We start from the raw sequence: 19,146 nt of genomic DNA, 5'->3' as shown, positions 1-19,146 counted from the left end.
AGAACCAGGCATGTGATATCAGCTCTGCACACTTACTGCTATTATTTTGGGCAAGTCACTTAAATTCTATCTGCATCTGCAAAATGAGGATTCAAAACCTTTTATTCATTCATTCAATCATATTTATTGAACACTTACTATGTGCAGAGCATTGTACTGCTTGGAAAGTACAATTCGGGAACAGATAGAGAAAATCCCTACCCAACTATGAGCTCACAGTCTAGAAGGGAGAGACAGACAATGAAACAAAACAAGTAGACAGACATCAGTAAACTCAAAATAGATAAATAGAATTATAGATATATTCACATTATTAATAAAATAAATAGAATAATAAATATGTACAAATATACACAAGTGCTGTGAGGTGGGGAAGGGGGTAGAGCAGAGGGAGGGGGTAGGGATGATGGAGTAGGCAGGAGGAGCAGAGGAAAAGGGGGGTTCAGTCTGGGAAGGCCTGGAGGGGGTGAGCTCTCAGTAGGGCTTTGAAGTGGGGAAGAGAGCTAGTTTGGTGGATGTGAAGAGGGAGAGCATTCCTGTTCTCTCTCCTCAGATGGTGAGCCTCATGTGAAACTTGGTTATCTGTCCAGGCTCTGTCCTTACATGTGTTATTTTTCCCCAATCCCTCTTGAATTTCATTCTGTTTTCATAGAACACTTTTTAAAGGGTCAAGGTTACCTTCAATTATATTTCAATCTATCAAATGATAACCCCACCCAAAAGAAGATAGGCACAACCTGAATGGACAAACTTAATTGAGAAGCAGCGTGCTTAGTGCAGAGACAATTGCACTGGGATTCAGAAGAACATGGGCTCTAATTGTAGCTCCACCACTTCTCTGCTGGGAAAGTCACTTCACTTTTCTGTGTCTCAGTTATCTCATCTGTAAAGTGGAGATTAAGACACTGAGCTCCATTTAGGAAATGGAGTGGGTCCAACCTGATTAGCTTATATCTTCACACTTCTTAGTACAGTGTCCAGATCATAGTAAGTGTTTAACAAATAACACTGAAAAAGAAAAATGTCTGATGAAAGGAACGGAATAAGCAGTAGATCTCTAGGTGTTACTATTCATTCATTCATTCAATCATATTTATTTAGAGCTTACTGTTTGCAGATCACTGCACCAAGTGCTTGGGAAGTACAAGTTGGCAACATATAGAGACGGTCCCTACCCGACAACAGGCTTACATTCTAGAAGTCTACTATTCAAGGATCTTAATTTATTTTTCTTTTGGAAAGAGTAATTTGAGTTATGTTGGGTACAGACAATTATTAGATGTCACCATTTAGGACACAGTTTCAAAAATTAGTCCCTTTATGTATGTGTATATATACACACACACATATAATGCATACACACACATGTATACATACATACACATATGTGTGTGCATATACACATATAATGCATACACACACACACACACACACACACACACACACACACACACACACACATAAGACCCAGTCCACAAACTTCATCCCTCTAATGCTAACCTTCATACCGTACCTCAATCTCATCTATCTTGCTATCGATCTCTCAACCACATCCTGCCTCTGGCCTGGAACGCCTTCCCTCATATCCAACAGACAATTTCTCTCCTCACCTTTAAAGCCTTATTGAAGGCACATCTCCTCCAAGAGGCCTTCCCTGACTAAGCCCTTCTTTCCCCTTCTTCTACTCCCTTCTGCATCACTCTGATTTGCTCCATTTGTTCACCCACTCATTCAGTCCCAAAGAACATATGTACATATCTGTAATTCATTTATTTATATTAATGTCTGTCTCCCTCCCTCTCTAGACAGTAAGCTTGCTATGGGCAGAGCATATGTCTGTTTATTGTTATATTGCATTCTTCCAAGTGTTTATTGCAGTGCTCTGCACACAGTAAGTGCTCAGTAAATGGAATTGACTGACTTGATTTTAAAACATGTCCAGCATCTGTTTAAATACAAATGAGGGAGTATTCCTCACAAGAATAGTATAGGGGTCCTGGAAATGGAAGCATATCACGAGCAGAGGAACTTTTCTATAGGATGAAAACTCGAAAAAACCTTCAACTTCCAGGAATATCTAAAGCATTCCTTTATGATCCTCTCTCTCTAATTTTTAAATAAAACAATAGAACATTAATGCATATTAATGATTCTGTGATGTCACAAAACTTTGGACTCATTTTCTGCACACAATAAGCCCTCAATAAACACCATTAATTGAGAAAATGCCAAATTTTATGTGCTGATGTCTTGATATCTTATCTCTTACTAGCCTACTACCATGTGAGTTTGGGCTGGTGTTGTCCATTGTAATTCTCAGATCAAGTTATGGGTCTCTGACACTCTTCCATGGTCTTTCCAAGAGCCCAGAATATTCTGGGCACACAGTGAGCCCTCAGCAAATAATAAATATGAGAATGTGCTAGGTAATGGTGACTAAGCACTGACTTTATACTTCAATAAAAAAGTCTCATTCCCTAATCAAAGCCTCTAAGATTTCGGGAATCCATCTTTTTACCTAGAATTCTCTTCAGGGCACCTTTCACCTCTTGATTCCTCAGGGCATTTAGCATGGGAGTGAAGACGGAATAGGAGAGAGAAAGCTGATTCTTCCTCTCGGGAGAGTAGGAAAATTTGACCCGGAAATAAGTCGAACCCACAGCCCCGAAGAAAAGCAAGACAACAATGAAGTGGGACAAGCAGGTGGAGAAGACTTTGTGACGACCCCCGGCAGAGGACATCTTCAGGATGGTGACGAAGATGTGGATGTAAGATGCAATGATCACTCCAAAGGGGAGGATCAGGACTATCACAGTCCCAGTTACACTGAATACCTCAATCACAAAGGTGTGTGTGCTCCAAGAGAGAAGCTTAGCATAACTGAAGAAATGGTTAATCACACTATGCTAGAAGAACAATGTAAATATCACTGTAGTCTGTACTGTTGCCACGGGAATCCCTGCTAGCCAGGAAGCCAGGGCCAGCTGCAGACAGAACCTCCAGTTCATGATGAGCGAATAGTGGAGAAGATCACTGATGGCAGCCTGTCTGTCATAAGCCATCATTGTCAGGATCCAGCACTCTGAGGACCCGAAAAAGAAGGAGAAATACATCTGGGATGCACAACCTTCAAAGGAAATACTTTAATCCTTGGACAGGAAATTGGTGAGCATTTTTGGGATGATGACAGTGGTATAGCCAATATCCATAAGGGACATATTCCTGAGGAAAATGTACATGGGGGTTTGAAGGGCAGGGTCCAGAGTGGATACCAACACTAAGAGGGTGTTTCCAATCATGGCTATTAGGTATATCACAACGAAAATCATAAACAGGATGACCTGAAATTCATCGAGACTGGAGAAACCCAAAAGAATGAATTCAGTCACATGTGACTAATTGCCTTCTTTTGTTCTCATGGTATTTTTAAGAGCAATGTAAGTCAGAAATATGTGGGCCCAAAATATGTATTCTCTGTTCAGGAAAAAATATCAGTAGCTACGTTTTCAGACTTCAGGTCTTCCCTACAAACATTTGTCAGCATGAACTTGGGTAGCTTGTTTAGCCCTGGATCAAGGAGGTGATTTGGAAATATATGGTGTCTAGGTTCTCTTTGGGTAGAAGCAAGTTAAGGAAACTGGGGAAGTGGTAAAGATAGCCATTAATACAAATTCTGCAAAGGAATTATTAAAAAAGTGTTTAATTTTATCTTCACTTGCTACTAATGTTTCTCATTATTAAACTCACATTTTTCCCACCACACTATATCCTATCATGCTCACTAATGAAATCATAAAATGTAATTTAATTAAGGAATTAATCACAGCTTGTCTGCAGGGAACAAAGCACCCCAATCCCTGACTTCCACATAGAAATCTCCTCAACTCCCCATCACACACACACACACACACACACACACACACACACTAACACCCCCCCCCCCCCACATCACACACAGAAACCACCTGTAGATAAACACACTTACACACACACATAGGCTGGGTGCTGATGTGCCTAACAATGACAGGGTTAAGGATTTTCACACACACACAGATACACAAATAAATGTGTTTCTGAGCAACATGGAAGATCCCCAAATTGATTCCCTGCATCTCTGCCCCTCCTCTTCTCCCAGTCTTCCTGTGACTACATTGTTACAAATCCACTCCCTCTTCCCTATGACCTTTTCTCTCTCAAGTCCTATCCTTAGGAAAGTAGAGCTATTGATATTAGCTCCATGAAACAGGTTCCAAATAGAAAAATATTGGTCTTCCCCTTCTCAAAAACCTGGAAATCCTTCCATAATCTTCCTTTCTCCTTTTGGAAATGACAAGAAGGACAGATGCTATCAAATCGACTATGGGGTGGGGAGAGGAAGAATAATTTGAAAAGCAGGGAACCTGAACCCAGGAATCTGAATTTCCTAGCGTCTTACTCTTTCCCTAACATAGGTTTATTGTTTGACATTTTTTTGTTATATCGGTGTAGGATTTCATTTTTCATAGCTTTAGTAAAATGAAAGGAAAGAAGAAAACAAAATCCCAAATTTATCTTGAGACTCCATTCCAAAACTGTGTAATGTGTGACAACCATTTCTGTTTCTAGGAGAAACGTAGCTGTTTTTATATATTTAAACCAAACAGCAAATCACTCCTTTTCAACACATTGGATGGTGGAACTCCATTCCTGGGAAATCTGCAGTGTCACTTATCACCACCAATATCAAATGAAATCTTTTGAGTGTAGATTTCATGGCTCTCAATACCCCTTCCCACACTGTCTCACTCAACTACCTTCAGATTTGGTTGTAGTCTTTTACATTTCTGTTTGTTGCACATGGTTATTTTAAACACCTGGCTCATCTTATGTAGTTTTGTAAGAGATTCCTGCTTTTCTACTGGACCTATCTCCCTAACCAGCTTGAAATCTCCTGGGAAGCAAGAATCTTACCTTATCCTAACTTTATAATTCCACATCCAGTACCTACAACAGTGCATTGTGCAAAAATGGTGTTCATCAAGCACTGCTGCTAATTAGTCAATCATATTACTGGGTGCTTACTATGTGCAGAGAACTGCACTTAGCATTTGGGAGAGTACAATATAACAGATTTGGGAGGCATTTCTCCTGCCCACAAAGTGCTTACAGTCTAAAGAACTTTACTAGTATGTCCTTTTCCATCCTCCCAATATCCCTGTGAGAGGCAACAGAGCTACAAAAGTGGTATCTTCCTTTTATAAATGGGAAAGGGAAAAAGGAGAAGGAAGAGATTCTGGATTAGAAGTCTCTTGACACCATCCACCTTTCTGAGTGCCTGACACCCCAACTCACCTCCCTCTCCTATCTACACAGTCTTGATGATCAGATTACTGCTCTCATCTCTACTCTTTCTACTCAGCTGGACTCATTCTCTCCCCTTTCCCTTCGCCACTCTCGTACCACTAACCCACAGCCCTGGATCACTGCCACTGTCCTCCTCCTTAGCTCTTATGCTCGTGCTGCTGAACGCTGCTGGCGAAAGTCTAAACACCATGTCAACCTCGTTCACTTCAAGTTTATCCTTACCGGCCTTAACTCAGCCCTCTCCTCTGCCAGACAAAACTATTTCTCCTCCCTTATTGACACCCATGCCCATCATCCCCGTCAGCTCTTCTGTACATTCAACTCCCTTCTCAGCCCCTCGGTTCCCCCCCATTCCTTCCCTCACCCCCAACGATCTGGCCTCCTACTTTATTAACAAAATTAAATCCATCAGGTCGACCTCCCCAAAGTCACTCCCCACCCTTCTCCAACCCCCTGGCTCTCAACACTCTCTGCTACTCTCCCATCGTTCCCAGTAGTATCTTCAGAGGAACTCTCCTCCCTCCTCTCAAGTTCTACTCCGGCCACCTGTGCTTATGACCCCATTCCCTCTCATATCATGAAATCACCTGCTCCATCCTTTCTCCCCTCCTTAACTTCCATCTTCAACCGCTCACTCTCCACTGGTTCCTTCCCCTCTGCCTTCAAACATACCCATGTCTCTCCCATCCTAAAAAAACCCCTCTCTTCTCACCTTCTAGTTATCGCCCCATATCCCTCCTACCATTCCTTTCCAAACTCCTTGAAAGAGTTGTCTACACGCGCTGCCTCGAATTCCTCAACACAAACTCTCTCCTCGACTCCCTCCAGTCCGGCTTCCGTCCCATACATTCCACGGAAACTGCCCTCTCAAAGGTCACCAATGACCTCCTGCTTGACAAATCCAATGACTCATATTCTATCCTAATCCTTCTCGACCTCTCAGCTGCCTTCAAGACTGTGGACCCCCCCCTTCTCCTCAACATGCTATCCAACCTTGGCTTCACAGACTCCGTCCTCTCCTGGTTCTCCTCTTATCTCTCTGGTCGCTCATTATCAGTCTCTTTTGCAGGTTCCTCCTCCCCCTCTCATCCCCTTACTGTCGGTGTTCCCCAAGGTTCAGTTCTTGGTCCGCTTCTGTTCTCGATCTACACTCTCTCCCTTGGTGACCTCATTCACTCCCACGGCTTCAACTATCATCTCTACGCTGATGACACCTAAATCTACATCTCTGCCCCTGCTCCCTCCCACTCCCTTCAGGCTCGCATCTCCTCCTACATTCAGGACATCTCCATCTGAATGTCAGCCCGCCACTTAAAACTCAACATGTCCAAGACTGAACTCCTTGTCTTCCCTCCCAAACCTTGTCCTCTCCCTGACTTTCCCATCACTGTTGACGGCACTACCATCCTTCCCGTCTCACAAGCCATCAACCTTGGTGTCATACTCGACTCCGCTCTCTCATTCACCCCTCGCATCCAAGCCGTCACCAAAACCTGCCAGTCTCAGCTTTGCAACATTGCCAAGATCCGCCCTTTCCTCTCCATCCAAACCACTACCCTGCTCGTTCAAGCTCTCATCCTATCCCGTCTGAACTAGTGCATCAGCTTTCTCTCTGAACTCCCATCCTTGTGTCTCTCCCCACTTCAACCCATACTTCATGCTGCTTCCCGGATTGTCTTTGTCCAGAAACGCTCTGGGCATGTTACTCCCCTCTTCAAAAATCTCCAGTGGCTACCAATCAATCTGCGCATCAGGCAGAAACTCCTTACCCTGGGCTTCAAGACTCTCCATCACCTCGCCCCCTCCTACCTCACCTCCCTTCTCTCCTTCATCGTCATCTTCATCAATCGTATTTATTGAGTGCTTACTATGTGCAGAGCACTGTACTAAGTGCTTGGGAAGTACAAATTGGCAACATATAGAGACAGTCCCTACCCAACAGTGGGCTCACAGTCTAAAAGGGGGAGACAGAGAACAAAACCAAACATACTAACAAAATAAAATAAATAGAATAGATATGTACAAATAAATTAAATAAATAAATGAATAGAGTAAAAAAAAATATGTACAAACATATATACATATATACAGGTGCTGTGGGGAAGGGAGGGAGGTAAGATGGGGGATGGAGAGGGGGACGAGGGGGAGAGGAAGGAAGGGGCTCAGTGTGGGAAGGCCTCCTGGAGGAGGTGAGCTCTCAGCAGGGCCTTGAAGGGAGGAAGAGAGCTAGCTTGACGGATGGGCAGAGGGACGGCATTCCAGGCCCGGGGGATGATGTGGGTCGGGGGTCGATGGCGGGACAGGCGAGAGTGAGGTACGGTGAGGAGATCAGCGGTGGAGGAGCGGAGGGTGCGGACTGGGCTGTAGAAGGAGAGAAGGGAGGTGAGGTAGGAGGGGGCGAGGTGATGGAGAGCCTTGAAGCCCAGGGTGAGGAGTTTCTGCCTAATGCGCAGATTGATTGGTAGCCACTGGAGATTTTTGAGGAGGGGAGTGATATGCCCAGAGCGTTTCTGGACAAAGATAATCCGGGCAGCAGCATGAAGTATGGATTGAAGTGGAGAGAGACACGAGGATGGGAGATCAGAGAGAAGGCTGATGCAATAGTCCAGACGGGATAGGATGAGAGCTTGAATGAGCAGGGTAGTGGTTGGGATGGAGAGGAAAGGGCGGATCTTGGCAATGTTGTGGAGCTGAGACCGGCAGGTTTTGGTGACGGCTTGGATGTGAGGGGTGAATGAGAGAGCAGGGTCGAGGATGACACCAAGGTTGCGGGCTTGTGAGACGGGAAGGATGGTAGTGCCATCAACAGAGATGCGAAAGTCAGGGAGAGGGCAAGGTTTGGGAGAGAAGACAAGGAGCTCAATCTTCGACATGTTGAGCTTTAGGTGGCAGGCAGACATCCAAATGGAGATGTCCTGAAGGCAGGAGGAGATGCGAGCCTGGAGAGAGGGGGAGAGAGCAGGGGCAGAGATGTAGATCTGGGTGTCATCAGCGTAGAGATGATAGTTGAAGCCGTGGGAGCAAATGAGGTCACCAAGGGAGTGCGTGTAGATCGAGAACAGAAGGGGACCAAGCACTGAACCTTGGGGAACCCCCACAGTGAGAGAATGGGAGGGGGAGGAGGAGCCTGCAAAAGAGATTGAGAAAGAACGACCGGAGAGGTAAGAGGAGAACCAGGAGAGGACGGAGTCTGTGAAGCCAAGGTCAGATAGCGTGTTGAGAAGAAGGGGGTGGTCCACAGTGTCAAAGGCAGATGAGAGGTCGAGGAGGATTAGGACAGAGTATGAGCCGTTGGATTTGGCAAGCAGGAGGTCATTGGTGACCTTTGAGAGGGCAGTTTCCGTGGAATGAAGGGGACGGAAGCCAGACTGGAGGGGGTCGAGGAGAGAGTTCTTATTGAGGAATTCTAGGCAGCGAGTGTAGACAACTCGTTCAAGGAGTTTGGAAAGGAATGGTAGGAGGGATATGGGACGATAACTAGAAGGTGAGGTGGGGTCAAGAGAGGGGTTTTTTAGGATGGGAGAGACATGGGCATGTTTGAAGGCATAGGGGAAGGAACCAGTGGAGAGTGAGTGGTTGAAGATGGAAGTTAAGGAGGGGAGAAGGGATGGAGCGAGAGATTTAATGAGATGAGAGGCAATGGGGTCAGAAGCACAGGTGGCCGGAGTGGCACTTGAGAGGAGGGAGGAGAGCTCCTCTGAGGACACTGCTGGGAAGGATGGGAGAGTAGCAGAGAGTGTTGAGAGCCGGGGGGATGGAGAAAGGGGGGAAGAGATTTTGGGGAGGTCGGACCTGATGGATTTAATTTTGTTAATGTAGTAGGAGGCCAGATCGTTGGGGGTGAGGGAAGGAGGAGGGGGAGGAACCCGGGGTTCCACCCCCTGGGCTCCTTCTACAGCCCAGCCCGCACCCTCTGCTGCTCCACCGCTAATCTCCTCACCGTACCTCGTTCTCACCTGTCCCGCCATCGACCCCCGGCCCACGTCATCCCCCGGGCCTGGAATGCCCTCCCTCTGCCCATCCGCCAAGCTAGCTCTCTTCCTCCCTTCAAGGCCCTACTGAGAGCTCACCTCCTCCAGGAGGCCTTCCCAGACTGAGTCCCTTCCTTCCTCTCCTCCTCGTCCCCCTCTCCATCCCCCCATCTTACCTCCTTCCCTTCCCCACAGCACCTGTATATATGTATATATGTTTGTACATATTTATTCCTCCATTTATTTATTTTGCTTGTACATATCTATTCTATTTATTTTGTTTTGTTAGTATGTTTGGTTTTGTTCTCTGTCTCCCCCTTTTAGACTGTGAGTCCACTGTTGGGTAGGGACTGTCTCTATATGTTGCCAACTTGTATTTCTCAAGCGCTTAGTACAGTGCTCTGCACACAGTAAGCACTCAATAAATACGATTGATGATGATGATGATGATGGAATGCCCTCCCTCTGCCCATCCGCCAAGCTAGCTCTCTTCCTCTCTTCAAGGCCCTACTGAGTGCTCACCTCCTCCAGGAGGCCTTCCCAGACTGAGCCCCCTCCTTCCTCTCCCCCTCATCCCCCTCCCCATCCCCCTGTCTTACCTCCTTCCCTTCCCCACAGCACCTGTATATATGTATATATGTTTGTACATATTTATTACTCTATTTATTTATTTATTTGTTTTACTTGTACATATCTATTCTATTTATTTTATATTGTTAATATGTTTGGTTTTGTTCTCTGTCTCCCCCTTCTAGACTGTGAGCCCACTGTTGGGTAGGGACTGTCTTTATATGTTGCCAACTTGTACTTCCCAAGCGCTTAGTACAGTGCTCTGCACACAGTAAGCACTCAGTAAATATGATTGATTGATTAGAAGTCAAATATGCCATTTCCTAGCTGGGTGTCCTTTCTACACTATTTGATCATACATGGTGACACTTAATTGAGAAATTTACCTGCCACTTGAAGGAGTATTGCTCTGCTCTGGTTGATTTGAAAGGCTCATATTCTGGATGATAAGGCCTCTTTGACATTTTGCGGTGACTTCTGAGAGGTAGTCCCTAGACCATTGCTTATAACAAAGGAAGCAATGGGATAGCTCATTATCCTTTTTTTGTCTTTATAGGAATATGGAAAGTTTGAAATGCTTGTATTTTTCACACAAAATATATTGTGAAATCATTGAATTTTTAATTGTGCACATTGGGGATAAAGTGTACAATGTGTTTGCCTGAGCTTGTAGGAATTTTGAGTTTTCAAAAGCCTTGCCTCCAAAGTCTGTCTAAAAGGGAAATGTCCTCTAAATTTTGCCTGAATTTAAGCTAGGTAGATAACTGTTGGAATTCTACATTGTATTCACATTAGGAGTATCATATATATTATGAAACTGAATCCCTGGTGGGATTTTTTATGACATTATATTCATCTCTGTCTTCAAAGGTTTAGAGACTGGGAGAGAAAAAAACTCCGCAGAATTTGTTAAGCACGATGAAAGATTTCTGATTATTATATTTAATATTATCTGTTCATTCAGTTCTAAACTTTTCTTCAGTGAAATAAAGACAGATAGACTTTCCTGAAGACTTTAAAATCCTTATGGGCAGGCCAATTCTACTGAACTGCACTTTCTTTGAAGTTTAGTACAGTGCTTCCAAACACAGTACTTGCTCAACAAAAACCACTGATTGATTTTGGTATTCAGTTTTTCAAATAAAAACTGATGTAGACATCAACAGTAACAGAAATCAACACAGATCAGACTACAATGGCTGCAGGAGTGAGCTCTGTATCTGAACATTTATCATCACAAATGTTTCAGTGTGCTCTCCTAATAACAGTGTTGGTTCTTAAGGCAAAACAGCAAGCAAACATGAGAATCAGCATGGTGTAGTGGATAGAGTATGGCCCTGGCAGTCAGAAGGTCATGGGTTTTAATTCCAACTCCACCACTTGTCTGCTGTGTGATCTTGGGCAAGTCACTTCATTTCTCTGGGCCTTAGTTACCTCATCTGTAAAAAATGGGGATTAAGAGTGTGAGTCCAATATGGGATAGGGACTGTGCCCAACCAGGTATCTACCCCAGTGCCAAGAACAACGCTCGGCACGTAGTAAGTGTTTAACATGCACCACTATTATTATAATTTTTAATACATTATATCTTTCAGTGGAAAAAAGTTAAATTGATCCCTCATACCCAGGCCTGGAATGGGTATTTTCTGTTCACCTGAACCAAATAAAATTATCCCCTCTAGGCCAGAGAAAATAATTCCTTCTTTATTCTCTTTTAGGTTCTCACAAATCCCAACCATCATATTGAATTCTGAAAAACGAAGTTGCTTGTATATCTAAAAATGGATTGCTGTGATCACAATTACACTGATTAGTCATAATATTTAATGTCAACATCAATCAGTTATGTCAGTCAAAACTGAACAAACTCAAACATGGATGTCACTTCTCCCATAATACTTTCAAGTTTAATCACAGAAGTGAAAAATAGTCCACTCTAAATTGAGTAGAGGCATAGGTAATTCAAAATAATTAACAATGCAAAACTGAGAGGATGCCACCCAGAAACAGAGATAAGGGAGTTACTGATTCAGATTTGTGAGGTTGCAATATGGGGTTAAACTTGAAGAGAATGTACATGTTGCAGCTGATGACGATTTGAAAGCCTGCTACAATCTACCTTGAATAATTAAGAATTCAGTAAATATTTTGCCCCCCCCCCCCGAAATTATTTGGTTATAAATATACTTTCTGAATTTGTTTTGTGATATCTATTTATCCTTATCTATGTGCCAGGTACTGTACTAAGTGCTGGGGAAAATACAAAATAGTTATATTGGACATAGTCCAAGCTTGATTGAATATTAGTGTCACTCATTTTCCAGTCAACCTGGTACATGGTCTTCAGCAGTTGTTTTTCAGTCTCCTGAACAAGTAGCTTGTGGCCCCTTTCTTAAATTCCTAATCTCTCTGAATCTGTGGTCTCTAGTTTCACTTTGGTGCTGTTCCCTTTAGGCCTACTTTTAAATTCTTTGCTAACTGACCAATTGTCAATGTTAGGTTCCATTCTTTAGTAATTAGTTTTAATTTATAAGGATGTTAAATATCAATTGAAATCATTTCAGCCTGGAATACCAGGCTTCAGGGCTACCTTGTGACTCATGGATTTTCTTAAGAAATCCTTAGTAACTCCTCCTCCAAGAAACCCCAAAACTGCATGGATCACCTAACATCTCTTAGGACAGAGATTAGCCCAGTGATGATGAGACCTCTCCACTGAGAGGCCATAAATCAGTGTGGACCACTGAACATCACCCAGGACTGAGCACTGCCCGAGGAAACTGAGATTTCTCTGCCAGGAGACCACAAACCAGTGTGGACCATCGACCATTGCCCAGGAAGAGATCTTCCCAAGAATACTGAGACCTCTCTGCCCATTGGCCACAACCCTTTATAGAGCATCATCCATCTCCCAGGAAAGAGACCTGTCTAAGGACATTGAGATTTCTCCGCTGAGCAGCCACATTTGATTCTAACATTCGATAATCCCACTCAAAACATGATAGGAAAAACCTGGTCTAATAAACTGAATTGAGAAGAAATGTGACCTATTGGATAGCCCAGGGACCTGGGAGTCAGAAGTATCAGGTTCTAATCCCAGCTCTGCCAACAGTCTGCACTATGACCCTGGGAAAGGCACTTCACTTCTCTTTACCTCAGTTACCCCATATGTGAAATAGGGTTTTAGACTGTTAGCCCCATGTGGAGTATGGACTCTGTCCAACTTGATTAGCTTATAGGTACCCCATTGCTTAGTACGGTGCCTCACTCATAGTAAACACTTATCAAATACCAATTAAAATGATCATAAAAGGAACTGAATAAACAGTTGATTTCAAGGTGCTACTATTCAAAGGGATGGATTTTTTTTCCTTTTGGAACAAGATGAGTACTGGCTTTGGGCTCCGTAGAATGCCAACAATTATTAGATGTCCCTTCACTTATGGTTTTGCTTAATGAAACAGGTCCAAACAGGATTTGATTAGTACTATTATGATTATTAGTACAAATATGATTATTGGTACTATTTCATATGTATCCTGCTGAGGATACTATGGAGACTATGCCCTTTTGGGGACTCGGTAGTGAGTGCAGGAACTGACAAGTATGACCTGACATCAGGATTAGTAGGAAGGAAGAATTGGGCTCTTGAGATATTGATGGCAACATCAGGAGATAAGCTGCAAATAACTACAGGGAGCATGTCCAGCAGGATCTAAAATTTTGAAAACCCATTTGTAAGCAAATTTGGAAATCAAAGTTTACAAGTAAAGTTTGATTTTTCCCCTCTTGCTTGAAAGAACAACTCAACCCTTCCTTCTATCCCTCTCTGTCTCTATAGGAGGTTTGTATTTGGTTACTTCAGAGAATTGATTGGCCACTTCACAATCAGCAGTCCTGGCTGCTCGCTGGCTAAAGTAAGGTCTCTCAAAACACTGAAAAATTAGTGAGGTGGAAGTCTAGGTCTGGGGCATTTTGAGGGAACGAAGGTCAGCTGCAGCAAATCACCACAGCTCTACCCCTCCCTATTTCCTAGCCCAAATCATTCCCCCAAGGGAGGTAGAGAGACTTAAAAGTATCTCAGCATCTTTGAGTCCAGGTTTAAGGGCGGGGGTGGGGGGATGTTCTTCCCTACTCCCTAGTGACAGCTCCAGTCTTCTACATGGAGAAGACTTAACTTCCTTGACTTGATTTTTGGATCACTCATTCTCTCTACCAATCAATCAATCAATCAATCAATCAATCAATCAATCAAACAATGGAATTTATTGAGTGCTTACTATGTGAAGAGCACTGCTCAAAGCACTTGGGAGACTGTAATACAATAATTTCCTCACTGTGCCTCATTCTCACCTGTCCCGCCATTGATCCCCGGCCCACGTCCTCCCCCTGGCCTGAAATGCCCTCCCTCTGCACATCTGCCAAGCTAGCTCTCTTCCTCCCTTTAAAGCCCTACTGAGAGCTCACCTCCTCCAGGAGGCCTTTCCCAGACTGAGCCCCCTTCTTCCTCTCCCCCTACTCCCCCTCCCCATCCCTCCACCTTACCTCCTTCCCCTCCCCACAGCACCTGTATATATGTATATATGTTTGTATATATTTATTACTCTATTAATTTATTTATTTTACTTGTACATATTTATTCTATTTATTCTATTTGGTTTGTATGTTTTGTTTTGTTGTCTATCTCCCCCTTCTAGACTGTGAGCCTGCTATTGGGTAGGGACCATCTCTATATGTTGCAAACTTGTACTTCCCAAGCGCTAAGTACAGTGCTCTGCACACAGTAAGCACTCAATGAATACAATTGAATGAATGAATGAAAGTGCATTCCCTGCACCAAATAAGCTTACCGCCTAGATGAGGAGACTGACATTAATATGAACATGAAACTTGGGAGAGAAGGGTTACAGTGTGCCTCTCTGCATGTATGATCTAGTTATTTCATTGTCCAACATATTCCTGATCAATAGTGGGGAAATTTCTCCTCAAAAAAATCAACAATCATCTCTTCTATATGCCAATAAATTAGTTTGGTACTGAGACATGTATGGATGATAACCAGTTATTTTCCTGCACCGTACCTCTTCCATGAAGCCTTTCACTTCTGAATTTCTCAGAATGTAGATTTAGGGGTTTAGCATGGGGCTTATAATAAAATAAAATACTGCTGTTACCTCATCGATGGGCAGGGTGGATGTAGGTCACACACACAAAGATAAAATGTACAAAATATAAGGTAACAACAGTGATGCAGGTAGCTCAAGTGGAGAGAACTTTGTGTCTCCCCTCATAGCTGAGAGATTTCAGGGAAGCTAAAATGGCAACATAAGAGATAAGAAGCATTGCAAAGATTAGGATTCACTGTAGTGACAACTAAAAGGCCAAAAATTTGGGGGAGCCCCAAGTGGAACAAGGGACTGTGCCCAATCCTATTTGCTTCTATCCATCCCAGCACTTAGTACAGTGTCTGGCACATTCATTCAATCATATTTATTGAGCACTTACTGTGTGCAGAGCACTGTTCTAAGCACTTGGGAAGTACAAGTTGGCAATATATAGAGACGGTCCATATCCAACAATGGGCTCACAGTCTAGAAGGGGGTGACAGACAACAAAACAAAACATGTAGACAGGTGTCAAAACCATCAGAACAGTATTATAGCTATATGCACATCATTAATAAAATAGAGTAGTAAATATGTACAAGTAAAATAAGTAGAGTAATAAATTTGTAAAAAAAATATATATATATATAAGTGCTGTAGGGCTGGGGGGAGATGGAGAGGGGAGGATGAGAGGAAAAAGGGGGCTCAGTCTGGGAAGCCCTCCTGGAGGAGGTGAGCTCTCACTAGGGCTTTGAAGGGAGGAAGAGAGCTAGTTTGGCGGATGTGTGGAGGGAGGGCATACCAGGCCAGGGGAAGGATGTGGGCCAGGTGTTGACTGCAAGACAGGTGAGAGCGAGGCACATTGAGGAGGTTAGTGGCAGAAGAATGGAAGGTGAGGGATGGGCTGTAAGAAGGAGAGAAGGCAGGTGAAGTAGGAGGGGGCAAGTTGATGGAATTCCCAGCAATCAATTTCTAGACTGAGAGTGAATACTTGGGGGACTTCCCAGCAGCAGCTGTCAATCACCTGGGGTGACCCTGCCATACCAAATGGCAGAGCTGGGAAGGTTCTCTATTCTATCAAAAGCTCTCAAGGGAAGTGCCAGTCAATGATGCCCTTTTAGAAACATCAGTGTTGGATGAACTGCTGGCAGTTATCTTGCCCACAGTAAGAATTCACCTTGCTGGTGTTTTCATCCCCAAGAGCATCTTCATTCAATCTTATTTATTGAGCGCTTACTGTGTGCAGAGCACTGTACTAAGCGCTTGGGAAGTACAAGTTGGCAATATATAGAGACGGTTCCTACCCAACCACGGGCTCACAGTCTAGACACATATGGAAGGTGATAAATTTATTGGGGGAATGCAGAAAGCCTCTCTGAATTCACAGAATAGACATAGCATCAGGGACAGTCCATTCAAATGATGCAATCTTGTAGGTTGTTACTGTTCAAAACATAACCACAGGGTGCTGAGCCCTCTCACCGCTCCCCACGATGAGTGATAATGCCAGAATCTACATAATAACCAGTACTACTTTCAAGGATGTAGTCAAGAACTTTTGCAAGAAGAGGCTCGTAATGAAACGAAACAATTAGTCAAGGGCACAGGTATTTTCCCAAAGAACTAGCCAAAATCATGTAAGGCTTAACTAATGCTTTTGGCATAAACAACATACCAGAAAGGGAGGTAAGAAATTCTACAGAGACTCAGAGCCCTAGGTATTGCAATAGATCCCCACACTCTTACAGAGTCAACTTTAAATGTAACCCCAAAAAAATCTGAATAAGAGCAATTTGTGAGTGGGGCTGGAGAGAGCTACTAACCCCAATTCTTTTCTTTTTTGTGGTTATAGATTTGAAAAGGGGAATATGAGAATGTCCTCCCTGGTCTATTCATTATCCTGTCCCCTTAATGAACAAAGAGGTTCCCTAGAACATCATGTGAATTTCTACCACTAGATGCATTTCCCCGAGCAGTTTTACTAAAACGAATTGCTGATTGCTGATTTTGTGGCTAGACAATCTGAATTTTCTGTTTTATGGGCCTATTTTGTCTTTCATCGGTAAAGGACTTTATCGTGTGAAGAGGTAAGCAGAGTAGTAGGATAAAGCCCCAATTCTTCAGACTTTTCAACATCAACAAATCAGCCCTCCTGATTTTTACTTTGCATTCACATTCAAAAATATGCATTTTCATCATTACTCTTTAATATTTTTGGTGGTGTTTACAAACAAATTATCTTCCCATTAGAGAAGCAGTGTGACTCCATGGAAAGAGCACGGGCTTGGGAATCACAGATAATTGGTTCTAATCCTGGCTCCACCACTTGGCAGCTGTGTGACTTTGTGCAAGTCACTTAACTTCTCTGAGCCTCAGTTACCTCATCTATAAAATGGGGATTAAGACTGTGAGCCTTATATGGGACAACCTGATCACCTTATATCCCCCCAGCGCTTAGAACAGTGCTTTTAACATACTGAGTGCTTAACAAATGCCATCTTCATTATTATTATTTTTTTATTCCTTTAGCTCATAAAAATATCCAAGTAACTTTCTAGGTCTATATTTACATTCACTTGTTATTGTCTTGAAATGATTCTTTTATAAACATATTGCAATTGGGAGCAGTGTGTCCTGGTGGAAAGAGTATGGTATTGAGAGTCGACGGACCTGAGTTCTAACCTATCTGTGCGACTTGTCTTCTGTGTGACCTTGGGCAAGTCACTTCACTTCTCTGTACCTCAGATTCCTCATCTGTAAAATGCCAAATCCCTCCTTGTTTTCTCTTGCCCTTAGACAGTGGCATTCAGCATGTACCTGATCTCTTCCACCCTGGTATCACACCATTGCTTATCTGCATAACCTAGCTTAAACTATAAATTCCATGGCAGGAATATGTAGACATTTATTTTGTTTTGATCATCAGGAGCTCAGAAGTGCTGATGCATTTCCTGTTTTGTGGTACCTATTACTTAAACCTCTGCTATTTTCATCAACCAAGGTCATGGGTTCTGATCCCAGCTCTGCCAACTGTCTGCTATGCCTTGGGTGAGTCACTTCATTTCTCTGGACTTCAGTTAAGCTCATCTGTAAAATGAGTATTGAGACTGTGAGCAGCATGTAGGACAGGGACTGTGTCCAAACTGATTTGCTTGTATCCACCCCAGCACTTAGTGTATTGCCTAACACAGGCTAGGTGCTGAACAAATGCCATTATCATTATTATTATTGTTGTTATTATTATTATTAATCTTGGTGGTGTCTCCTTGCTGAGTACACAACCTTAATAGCTTCCTAAATCCATTCTCATCTACTCACTGTCCACACTGAGACCTATCTGAGTTTCCTTGTTCTAACAGGGCTGCTGTGCAATTGCCACCAAGGACCTAGGAAGCAGCGTGGCCTTGTGGATAGATCACAGACTGGGAATCAGAAAGACCAGGGTTCTAATCATAGCTGCATGTCTTGTCTGCTGTGGGACCTTGGGCAAGGCATTTAACTTCTCTGTGCCTCAGTTACCTCACCTGTAAATGCATATTAAGCCTGTGAGCCCCATGTGAGATAGGGCTTGAGTCCAGCCTGATCAACTTGTATCTAACCCAGCACTTAGTACAGTGCTGGCACACTGTAAGTACTTAACAAATACCGTTAAAAAAAGGACAATCAATCAGTCTTATTTATTGAGCACGTACTATAGGCAAAACACTGTACTAACCACTTGGGAGAGTACAGTATAACAATAAGCAGACACATTTCCTGCCTATAACCACGATCCAAGTCTTTTCCCAGAGCTTGATAGCTTTTGCAAGTTTGGATATCACCTTCCAATGCTTTGTTTTTGCCAATACCCATGCATTAAAAATTATATCAAGGACTTTAAGCTTGGCCCTACCACCAGTAGTAGTTGGAGAGGTAATAATTATCACTCATCAATGGGAAGAGATTCTGCAAGTTTTACATTAAATTCTGGGTTTAGATTCCTCAAAAATCTCCAGTGGCTACCAATCAATCTGCGCATCAGGCAGAAACTCCTCACCCTGGGCTTCAAGGCTCTCCATCACCTCGCCCCCTCCTACCTCACCTCCCTTCTCTCCTTCTACAGCCCAGCCCGCACCCTCCATTCCTCTGCCACTAATCTCCTCACCGTACCTCGCTCT

Source organism: Tachyglossus aculeatus, unplaced genomic scaffold (genome assembly GCF_015852505.1).
Source record: "Tachyglossus aculeatus isolate mTacAcu1 unplaced genomic scaffold, mTacAcu1.pri scaffold_89_arrow_ctg1, whole genome shotgun sequence".
Classification (NCBI taxonomy): Eukaryota; Metazoa; Chordata; class Mammalia; order Monotremata; family Tachyglossidae; genus Tachyglossus; species Tachyglossus aculeatus.
Note: the sequence above shows the minus strand (reverse complement) of the source record.